Source organism: Malaya genurostris, chromosome 2 (genome assembly GCF_030247185.1).
Source record: "Malaya genurostris strain Urasoe2022 chromosome 2, Malgen_1.1, whole genome shotgun sequence".
Classification (NCBI taxonomy): domain Eukaryota; kingdom Metazoa; phylum Arthropoda; class Insecta; order Diptera; family Culicidae; genus Malaya; species Malaya genurostris.
The window spans coordinates 173,585,456-173,597,081 of NC_080571.1; positions in this window are offsets into that span (position 1 = coordinate 173,585,456).

Sequence of the window (11,626 nt, forward strand, 5' to 3'; positions counted from 1 at the left end):
TAGAGTTGATCCCAAAATTTTGGCACCCTTATATATACAAGAGCGGTAAAAATCAACGTGTTTTGTCGGTTACGTCACTTATACAATCATATTTCTGGAACCAAAAGTCACAACCATTTGATCTTCGAACTTGATCAATGGCACGACAGTAGCTTTCAAACGAGCCCAAGTTTGTTGAAATCGGATCAGCCATCTCTGAGAAAATTGAGCGCGTTCAAATACAACGCTTTTTGTCGGTTACGTCACTTATAGAATCATATCTCCGGAACCAAAAATCACAGCCATTTGATCTTCGAACTTGATCAATGGCCCGACAGTAGCTTTCAAACGAGCCCAAGTTTGTTCAAATCGGTTCAGCCATCTCTGAGAAAATTGAGCGCGTTCAAATACAACGCTTTTTGTCGGTTACGTCACTTATAGAATCATATCTCCTGAACCAAAAATCACAGCCATTTGATCTTCGAACTTGATCAATGGCCCGACAGTAGCTTTCAAACGAGCCCAAGTTTGTTCAAATCGGTTCAGCCATCTCTGAGAAAATTGAGCGCGTTCAAATATCTTCGAAAAGTGCACACACATACACACACACACATACACACACACACATACACACACACACACACACACACACACACACACACAGACATTTTCCGATCTCGACGAACTGAGTCGAATGGTATATAACACTATGGGTCTCCGAGGCTCCGTTCGAAAGTCGGTTTTTCCAGCAATTCTAATACCTTTCTATAGAGAAAGGCAAAACCCTTCTTAATCCACCTAGTGGTGTGATAATGCCTTTCTCTTCTTTCATAACAGTCTCATGAAAATATGTTTCATACATTTATTAAATAATTTTAGACGCCAATTGATTCAGATTGATTCGAGTAGTTCACAAAAGCATGCTTCAGTGTTTATGTCACACAGTCAGCATCATTTTTCCAAACTAGTGCTTGACATTTGCGTTGCCTATTTGTATGAGAACAGTGATGCTAATCTGAAAACCCTTCTTAATCCACCTAGTGGTGTGATAATGCCTTTCTCTTCTTTCATAACAGTCTCATGAAAATATGTTTCATACTTTTATTAAACAATTTTGGGTACTAATTTTGACACCAATTGATTCAGATTGATTCGAGTAGTTCACAAAAGCATGCTTCAGTGTTTATGTCACACAGTCAGCATCATTTTTTCAAACTAGTGCTTGACATTTGCGTTGCTTATTTGTATGAGAACAGTGATGCTAATCTAAAAACCCTTCTTAATCCACCTAGTGGTGTGATAATGCCTTTCTCTTCTTTCATAACAGTCTCATGAAAATATGTTTCATACTTTTATTAAACAATTTTGGGTACTAATTTTGACACCAATTGATTCAGATTGATTCGAGTAGTTCACAAAAGCATGCTTCAGTGTTTATGTCACACAGTCAGCATCATTTTTTCAAACTAGTGCTTGACATTTGCGTTGCTTATTTGTATGAGAACAGTGATGCTAATCTAAAAAACCCTTCTTAGTCCACTTAGTGGAATTTTCATATATCTTTAAAAATCACCATAGGGGGGAGTACATGAAATTTTCGAAATCGAAAAAAAATTTTTGATGCCAAAAGGCTTAGAATTGCATGAAACGTCGAGATTTAGTGTCATCTCGAAAAAAAATTTTTTTGAAAAAATCGACTTTTTGGGACTTAGAAAAAATATGAAAATTTTTGTAAGTCCCAGAAAGTTGATTTTTTCAAAAAAATTTTTTTTTGAGATGACACTAAATTTCGATGTTTTATGCAGTTTTAAGAGTTTTGGCATCAAAAAAAATTTTCGATTTTGGAAATTTCATGTACTCCCCCCTATGGTGCTTTTTCAAGATCGATAATTGTCAAACCTTTACCACCGGGCAGCACCCCTTAAGCATGTCCGATTTAGGTCAAATTTTGCATGAAGGCTTTTTTCGAGGTGCTTAAACTTTTGAGCACTAGAACTTTACGAAAATAGAGTTGATCCCAAAATTTTGGCACCCTTATATATACAAGAGCGGTAAAAATCAACTTGTTTTGTCGGTTACGTCACTTATACCATCATATATCTGGAACCAAAAGTCACAACCATTTGATCTTCGAACTTGATCAACGGCCCGACAGTAGCTTTCAAACGAGTCCAAGTTTGTTAAAATCGGATCAGCCATCTCTGAGAAAATTAAGCGCGTTCAAATACAACGCTTTTTGTCGGTTACGTCACTTATACAATCATATCTCCGGAACCAAAAGTCACAGCCATTTGATCTTTGAACTTGATCAATGGCCCGCCAGTAGCTTTCAAACGAGTCCAAGTTTGTTCAAATCGGTTCAGCCATCTCTGAGAAAATTGAGCGCGTTCAAATACAACGCTTTTTGTCGGTTACGTCACTTATACAATCATATCTCCGGAACCAAAAGTCACAGCCATTTTATCTTCGAACTTGATCAATGCCCCGATAGTAGCTTTCAAACGAGCGCAAGTTTGTTAAAATCGGTTGAGCCATCTCTGAGAAAATTGAGCGCGTTCAAATATCTTCGAAAAGTGCACACACATACACACACACATACACACACACACATACACACACACACACACACACACACAGACATTTTCCGATCTCGTCGAGCTGAGTCGAATGGTATATAACACTATGGGTCTCCGAGGCTCCGTTCGAAAGTCGGTTTTTCCAGCAATTCTAATACCTTTCTATAGAGAAAGGCAAAACCCTTCTTAGTCCACTTAGTGGAATTTTCATATATCTTGAAAAATCACCATAGGAGGGAGTACATGAAATTTTCGAAATCGAAAAAAAATTTTTGATGCCAAAAGGCTTAGAATTGCATGAAACGTCGAGATTTAGTGTCATCTCGAAAAAAAATTTTTTTGAAAAAGTCGACTTTTTGGGACTTAGAAAAAATATGAAAATTTTTCTAAGTCCCAGAAAGTTGATTTTTTCAAAAAAAAATTTTTTCGGGATAACACTAAATTTCGATGTTTTATGCAGTTTTAAGAGTTTTGGCATCAAAAAAAAATTTTTTTTTTTGGAAATTTCATGTACTCCCCCCTATGGTGCTTTTTCAAGATCGATAATTGTCAAACCTTTACCACCGGGCAGCACCCCTTAAGCATGTCCGATTTAGGTCAAATTTTGCATGAAGGCTTTTTTCGAGGTGCTTAAACTTTTGAGCACTAGAACTTTACGAAAATAGAGTTGATCCCAAAATTTTGGCACCCTTATATATACAAGAGCGGTAAAAATCAACGTGTTTTGTCGGTTACGTCACTTATACAATCATATTTCTGGAACCAAAAGTCACAACCATTTGATCTTCGAACTTGATCAATGGCACGACAGTAGCTTTCAAACGAGCCCAAGTTTGTTGAAATCGGATCAGCCATCTCTGAGAAAATTGAGCGCGTTCAAATACAACGCTTTTTGTCGGTTACGTCACTTATAGAATCATATCTCCGGAACCAAAAATCACAGCCATTTGATCTTCGAACTTGATCAATGGCCCGACAGTAGCTTTCAAACGAGCCCAAGTTTGTTCAAATCGGTTCAGCCATCTCTGAGAAAATTGAGCGCGTTCAAATACAACGCTTTTTGTCGGTTACGTCACTTATAGAATCATATCTCCTGAACCAAAAATCACAGCCATTTGATCTTCGAACTTGATCAATGGCCCGACAGTAGCTTTCAAACGAGCCCAAGTTTGTTCAAATCGGTTCAGCCATCTCTGAGAAAATTGAGCGCGTTCAAATATCTTCGAAAAGTGCACACACATACACACACACACACATACACACACACACATACACACACACACACACACACACACACACACACACACACAGACATTTTCCGATCTCGACGAACTGAGTCGAATGGTATATAACACTATGGGTCTCCGAGGCTCCGTTCGAAAGTCGGTTTTTCCAGCAATTCTAATACCTTTCTATAGAGAAAGGCAAAAACCCTTCTTAGTCCACTTAGTGGAATTTTCATATATCTTGAAAAATCACCATAGGAGGGAGTACATGAAATTTTCGAAATCGAAAAAAAATTTTTGATGCCAAAAGGCTTAGAATTGCATGAAACGTCGAGATTTAGTGTCATCTCGAAAAAAAATTTTTTTGAAAAAGTCGACTTTTTGGGACTTAGAAAAAATATGAAAATTTTTCTAAGTCCCAGAAAGTTGATTTTTTCAAAAAAAAATTTTTTCGGGATAACACTAAATTTCGATGTTTTATGCAGTTTTAAGAGTTTTGGCATCAAAAAAAATTTTTTATTTTGGAAATTTCATGTACTCCCCCCTATGGTGCTTTTTCAAGATCGATAATTGTCAAACCTTTACCACCGGGCAGCACCCCTTAAGCATGTCCGATTTAGGTCAAATTTTGCATGAAGGCTTTTTTCGAGGTGCTTAAACTTTTGAGCACTAGAACTTTACGAAAATAGAGTTGATCCCAAAATTTTGGCACCCTTATATATACAAGAGCGGTAAAAATCAACGTGTTTTGTCGGTTACGTCACTTATACAATCATATTTCTGGAACCAAAAGTCACAACCATTTGATCTTCGAACTTGATCAATGGCACGACAGTAGCTTTCAAACGAGCCCAAGTTTGTTGAAATCGGATCAGCCATCTCTGAGAAAATTGAGCGCGTTCAAATACAACGCTTTTTGTCGGTTACGTCACTTATAGAATCATATCTCCGGAACCAAAAATCACAGCCATTTGATCTTCGAACTTGATCAATGGCCCGACAGTAGCTTTCAAACGAGCCCAAGTTTGTTCAAATCGGTTCAGCCATCTCTGAGAAAATTGAGCGCGTTCAAATACAACGCTTTTTGTCGGTTACGTCACTTATAGAATCATATCTCCTGAACCAAAAATCACAGCCATTTGATCTTCGAACTTGATCAATGGCCCGACAGTAGCTTTCAAACGAGCCCAAGTTTGTTCAAATCGGTTCAGCCATCTCTGAGAAAATTGAGCGCGTTCAAATATCTTCGAAAAGTGCACACACATACACACACACACATACACACACACACACACACACAGACATTTTCCGATCTCGACGAACTGAGTCGAATGGTATATAACACTATGGGTCTCCGAGGCTCCGTTCGAAAGTCGGTTTTTCCAGCAATTCTAATACCTTTCTATAGAGAAAGGCAAAAACCCTTCTTAGTCCACTTAGTGGAATTTTCATATATCTTGAAAAATCACCATAGGAGGGAGTACATGAAATTTTCGAAATCGAAAAAAAATTTTTGATGCCAAAAGGCTTAGAATTGCATGAAACGTCGAGATTTAGTGTCATCTCGAAAAAAAATTTTTTTGAAAAAGTCGACTTTTTGGGACTTAGAAAAAATATGAAAATTTTTCTAAGTCCCAGAAAGTTGATTTTTTCAAAAAAAAATTTTTTCGGGATAACACTAAATTTCGATGTTTTATGCAGTTTTAAGAGTTTTGGCATCAAAAAAAATTTTTTATTTTGGAAATTTCATGTACTCCCCCCTATGGTGCTTTTTCAAGATCGATAATTGTCAAACCTTTACCACCGGGCAGCACCCCTTAAGCATGTCCGATTTAGGTCAAATTTTGCATGAAGGCTTTTTTCGAGGTGCTTAAACTTTTGAGCACTAGAACTTTACGAAAATAGAGTTGATCCCAAAATTTTGGCACCCTTATATATACAAGAGCGGTAAAAATCAACGTGTTTTGTCGGTTACGTCACTTATACAATCATATTTCTGGAACCAAAAGTCACAACCATTTGATCTTCGAACTTGATCAATGGCACGACAGTAGCTTTCAAACGAGCCCAAGTTTGTTGAAATCGGATCAGCCATCTCTGAGAAAATTGAGCGCGTTCAAATACAACGCTTTTTGTCGGTTACGTCACTTATAGAATCATATCTCCGGAACCAAAAATCACAGCCATTTGATCTTCGAACTTGATCAATGGCCCGACAGTAGCTTTCAAACGAGCCCAAGTTTGTTCAAATCGGTTCAGCCATCTCTGAGAAAATTGAGCGCGTTCAAATACAACGCTTTTTGTCGGTTACGTCACTTATAGAATCATATCTCCTGAACCAAAAATCACAGCCATTTGATCTTCGAACTTGATCAATGGCCCGACAGTAGCTTTCAAACGAGCCCAAGTTTGTTCAAATCGGTTCAGCCATCTCTGAGAAAATTGAGCGCGTTCAAATATCTTCGAAAAGTGCACACACATACACACACACACATACACACACACACATACACACACACACACACACAGACATTTTCCGATCTCGACGAACTGAGTCGAATGGTATATAACACTATGGGTCTCCGAGGCTCCGTTCGAAAGTCGGTTTTTCCAGCAATTCTAATACCTTTCTATAGAGAAAGGCAAAAACCCTTCTTAGTCCACTTAGTGGAATTTTCATATATCTTGAAAAATCACCATAGGAGGGAGTACATGAAATTTTCGAAATCGAAAAAAAATTTTTGATGCCAAAAGGCTTAGAATTGCATGAAACGTCGAGATTTAGTGTCATCTCGAAAAAAAATTTTTTTGAAAAAGTCGACTTTTTGGGACTTAGAAAAAATATGAAAATTTTTCTAAGTCCCAGAAAGTTGATTTTTTCAAAAAAAAATTTTTTCGGGATAACACTAAATTTCGATGTTTTATGCAGTTTTAAGAGTTTTGGCATCAAAAAAAATTTTTTATTTTGGAAATTTCATGTACTCCCCCCTATGGTGCTTTTTCAAGATCGATAATTGTCAAACCTTTACCACCGGGCAGCACCCCTTAAGCATGTCCGATTTAGGTCAAATTTTGCATGAAGGCTTTTTTCGAGGTGCTTAAACTTTTGAGCACTAGAACTTTACGAAAATAGAGTTGATCCCAAAATTTTGGCACCCTTATATATACAAGAGCGGTAAAAATCAACGTGTTTTGTCGGTTACGTCACTTATACAATCATATTTCTGGAACCAAAAGTCACAACCATTTGATCTTCGAACTTGATCAATGGCACGACAGTAGCTTTCAAACGAGCCCAAGTTTGTTGAAATCGGATCAGCCATCTCTGAGAAAATTGAGCGCGTTCAAATACAACGCTTTTTGTCGGTTACGTCACTTATAGAATCATATCTCCGGAACCAAAAATCACAGCCATTTGATCTTCGAACTTGATCAATGGCCCGACAGTAGCTTTCAAACGAGCCCAAGTTTGTTCAAATCGGTTCAGCCATCTCTGAGAAAATTGAGCGCGTTCAAATACAACGCTTTTTGTCGGTTACGTCACTTATAGAATCATATCTCCTGAACCAAAAATCACAGCCATTTGATCTTCGAACTTGATCAATGGCCCGACAGTAGCTTTCAAACGAGCCCAAGTTTGTTCAAATCGGTTCAGCCATCTCTGAGAAAATTGAGCGCGTTCAAATATCTTCGAAAAGTGCACACACATACACACACACACACATACACACACACACATACACACACACACACACACACACACACACACACACAGACATTTTCCGATCTCGACGAACTGAGTCGAATGGTATATAACACTATGGGTCTCCGAGGCTCCGTTCGAAAGTCGGTTTTTCCAGCAATTCTAATACCTTTCTATAGAGAAAGGCAAAAACCCTTCTTAGTCCACTTAGTGGAATTTTCATATATCTTGAAAAATCACCATAGGAGGGAGTACATGAAATTTTCGAAATCGAAAAAAAATTTTTGATGCCAAAAGGCTTAGAATTGCATGAAACGTCGAGATTTAGTGTCATCTCGAAAAAAAATTTTTTTGAAAAAGTCGACTTTTTGGGACTTAGAAAAAATATGAAAATTTTTCTAAGTCCCAGAAAGTTGATTTTTTCAAAAAAAAATTTTTTCGGGATAACACTAAATTTCGATGTTTTATGCAGTTTTAAGAGTTTTGGCATCAAAAAAAATTTTTTATTTTGGAAATTTCATGTACTCCCCCCTATGGTGCTTTTTCAAGATCGATAATTGTCAAACCTTTACCACCGGGCAGCACCCCTTAAGCATGTCCGATTTAGGTCAAATTTTGCATGAAGGCTTTTTTCGAGGTGCTTAAACTTTTGAGCACTAGAACTTTACGAAAATAGAGTTGATCCCAAAATTTTGGCACCCTTATATATACAAGAGCGGTAAAAATCAACGTGTTTTGTCGGTTACGTCACTTATACAATCATATTTCTGGAACCAAAAGTCACAACCATTTGATCTTCGAACTTGATCAATGGCACGACAGTAGCTTTCAAACGAGCCCAAGTTTGTTGAAATCGGATCAGCCATCTCTGAGAAAATTGAGCGCGTTCAAATACAACGCTTTTTGTCGGTTACGTCACTTATAGAATCATATCTCCGGAACCAAAAATCACAGCCATTTGATCTTCGAACTTGATCAATGGCCCGACAGTAGCTTTCAAACGAGCCCAAGTTTGTTCAAATCGGTTCAGCCATCTCTGAGAAAATTGAGCGCGTTCAAATACAACGCTTTTTGTCGGTTACGTCACTTATAGAATCATATCTCCTGAACCAAAAATCACAGCCATTTGATCTTCGAACTTGATCAATGGCCCGACAGTAGCTTTCAAACGAGCCCAAGTTTGTTCAAATCGGTTCAGCCATCTCTGAGAAAATTGAGCGCGTTCAAATATCTTCGAAAAGTGCACACACATACACACACACACATACACACACACACACACACACAGACATTTTCCGATCTCGACGAACTGAGTCGAATGGTATATAACACTATGGGTCTCCGAGGCTCCGTTCGAAAGTCGGTTTTTCCAGCAATTCTAATACCTTTCTATAGAGAAAGGCAAAAACCCTTCTTAGTCCACTTAGTGGAATTTTCATATATCTTGAAAAATCACCATAGGAGGGAGTACATGAAATTTTCGAAATCGAAAAAAAATTTTTGATGCCAAAAGGCTTAGAATTGCATGAAACGTCGAGATTTAGTGTCATCTCGAAAAAAAATTTTTTTGAAAAAGTCGACTTTTTGGGACTTAGAAAAAATATGAAAATTTTTCTAAGTCCCAGAAAGTTGATTTTTTCAAAAAAAAATTTTTTCGGGATAACACTAAATTTCGATGTTTTATGCAGTTTTAAGAGTTTTGGCATCAAAAAAAATTTTTTATTTTGGAAATTTCATGTACTCCCCCCTATGGTGCTTTTTCAAGATCGATAATTGTCAAACCTTTACCACCGGGCAGCACCCCTTAAGCATGTCCGATTTAGGTCAAATTTTGCATGAAGGCTTTTTTCGAGGTGCTTAAACTTTTGAGCACTAGAACTTTACGAAAATAGAGTTGATCCCAAAATTTTGGCACCCTTATATATACAAGAGCGGTAAAAATCAACGTGTTTTGTCGGTTACGTCACTTATACAATCATATTTCTGGAACCAAAAGTCACAACCATTTGATCTTCGAACTTGATCAATGGCACGACAGTAGCTTTCAAACGAGCCCAAGTTTGTTGAAATCGGATCAGCCATCTCTGAGAAAATTGAGCGCGTTCAAATACAACGCTTTTTGTCGGTTACGTCACTTATAGAATCATATCTCCGGAACCAAAAATCACAGCCATTTGATCTTCGAACTTGATCAATGGCCCGACAGTAGCTTTCAAACGAGCCCAAGTTTGTTCAAATCGGTTCAGCCATCTCTGAGAAAATTGAGCGCGTTCAAATACAACGCTTTTTGTCGGTTACGTCACTTATAGAATCATATCTCCTGAACCAAAAATCACAGCCATTTGATCTTCGAACTTGATCAATGGCCCGACAGTAGCTTTCAAACGAGCCCAAGTTTGTTCAAATCGGTTCAGCCATCTCTGAGAAAATTGAGCGCGTTCAAATATCTTCGAAAAGTGCACACACATACACACACACACATACACACACACATACACACACACACACACACAGACATTTTCCGATCTCGACGAACTGAGTCGAATGGTATATAACACTATGGGTCTCCGAGGCTCCGTTCGAAAGTCGGTTTTTCCAGCAATTCTAATACCTTTCTATAGAGAAAGGCAAAAACCCTTCTTAGTCCACTTAGTGGAATTTTCATATATCTTGAAAAATCACCATAGGAGGGAGTACATGAAATTTTCGAAATCGAAAAAAAATTTTTGATGCCAAAAGGCTTAGAATTGCATGAAACGTCGAGATTTAGTGTCATCTCGAAAAAAAATTTTTTTGAAAAAGTCGACTTTTTGGGACTTAGAAAAAATATGAAAATTTTTCTAAGTCCCAGAAAGTTGATTTTTTCAAAAAAAAATTTTTTCGGGATAACACTAAATTTCGATGTTTTATGCAGTTTTAAGAGTTTTGGCATCAAAAAAAATTTTTTATTTTGGAAATTTCATGTACTCCCCCCTATGGTGCTTTTTCAAGATCGATAATTGTCAAACCTTTACCACCGGGCAGCACCCCTTAAGCATGTCCGATTTAGGTCAAATTTTGCATGAAGGCTTTTTTCGAGGTGCTTAAACTTTTGAGCACTAGAACTTTACGAAAATAGAGTTGATCCCAAAATTTTGGCACCCTTATATATACAAGAGCGGTAAAAATCAACGTGTTTTGTCGGTTACGTCACTTATACAATCATATTTCTGGAACCAAAAGTCACAACCATTTGATCTTCGAACTTGATCAATGGCACGACAGTAGCTTTCAAACGAGCCCAAGTTTGTTGAAATCGGATCAGCCATCTCTGAGAAAATTGAGCGCGTTCTAATACAACGCTTTTTGTCGGTTACGTCACTTATAGAATCATATCTCCGGAACCAAAAATCACAGCCATTTGATCTTCGAACTTGATCAATGGCCCGACAGTAGCTTTCAAACGAGCCCAAGTTTGTTCAAATCGGTTCAGCCATCTCTGAGAAAATTGAGCGCGTTCAAATACAACGCTTTTTGTCGGTTACGTCACTTATAGAATCATATCTCCTGAACCAAAAATCACAGCCATTTGATCTTCGAACTTGATCAATGGCCCGACAGTAGCTTTCAAACGAGCCCAAGTTTGTTCAAATCGGTTCAGCCATCTCTGAGAAAATTGAGCGCGTTCAAATATCTTCGAAAAGTGCACACACATACACACACACACACATACACACACACACACACACACACAGACATTTTCCGATCTCGACGAACTGAGTCGAATGGTATATAACACTATGGGTCTCCGAGGCTCCGTTCGAAAGTCGGTTTTTCCAGCAATTCTAATACCTTTCTATAGAGAAAGGCAAAAAGCCTTCTTAGTCCACTTAGTGATGTTTTCATATATCTTGAAAAATCACCATAGGGGGGAGTACATGAAATTTTCAAAATCGAAAAAAAAATTTGATGCCAAAAGGCTTAGAATTGCATGAAACGTCGAGATTTAGTGTCATCTCGAAAAAAAATTTTTTTGAAAAAATCGACTTTTTGGGACATAGAAAAAATATGAAAATAAGTCCCAGAAAGTTGATTTTTTCAAAAAAAAATTTTTTTGAGATGACACTAAATTTCGATGTTTTATGCAGTTTTAAGAGTTTTGG